This window comes from Neophocaena asiaeorientalis, unplaced genomic scaffold (genome assembly GCF_003031525.2).
Source record: "Neophocaena asiaeorientalis asiaeorientalis breed wild unplaced genomic scaffold, Neophocaena_asiaeorientalis_V1.1 scaffold87, whole genome shotgun sequence".
NCBI classification, from domain to species: Eukaryota; Metazoa; Chordata; class Mammalia; order Artiodactyla; family Phocoenidae; genus Neophocaena; species Neophocaena asiaeorientalis.
Window position 1 is genome coordinate 5,234,068 of NW_020175432.1, and position 732 is coordinate 5,234,799.

Here is a 732-nt window from a genome sequence, read left to right on the forward strand (position 1 = left end):
TCTAGAATCTTCTCATTTTAAGTGGTAATTATACAGGTGAGTTCACTTTGTAAAAGTTGCGCCTTTTGAAAGTTTTCATTGAGCTGTGCACCTATAAGTTGTGCAGTTTTCTGGGTGTTCTCTACTTCAACAGAAAATGTTTGTAATGCTTCTGAATGTAGATCCCAGGTAGCGCCACTTGTCCTAGTGATCTGTGATAATTCTCCTTGTGGACTTTAACCATGAAGTCTCTACGACAAACTCTGGCCGCCTTTTTACCAGACGACAAAGAAAATCTTCCAAGACACGCTAACCCAAGCCTAGACAGCAGACAAGCTGGCTGTATGTCAGAAATGCCTGCAAAGTGTTGTAAAAATTCTGATTCCTGGGCCCTCCCTCTCCCCTCATTTTCATTCAGCAAGTCAGTGGGGGTACATCCAGGTTTGCTAATCACTGCTCTGAAAGGGACAAACTTATTATCCCTATCTTGGCATTCTCTAAAGTTATCAGTGGTGATGGTGTTGGCATTTTTGGTGGAACAGTTTTTGATGTTTGAGTCTGTCTGGTGCATTGTGGGTTGTTGGGCACCCCTGGCATATGCCCACTGGGGGTCAGTAGCACTCCCAGTCTTGTGAAAAGCAAAGATACCCACACATATTCCCAAATGCCCCCTGTCAAGGTGGCAGAAGAATCTATGCTTTCTTCTCACCAAATGGCATTCCCAAAACTTGCTTAACCCTGAAGTTTGACATC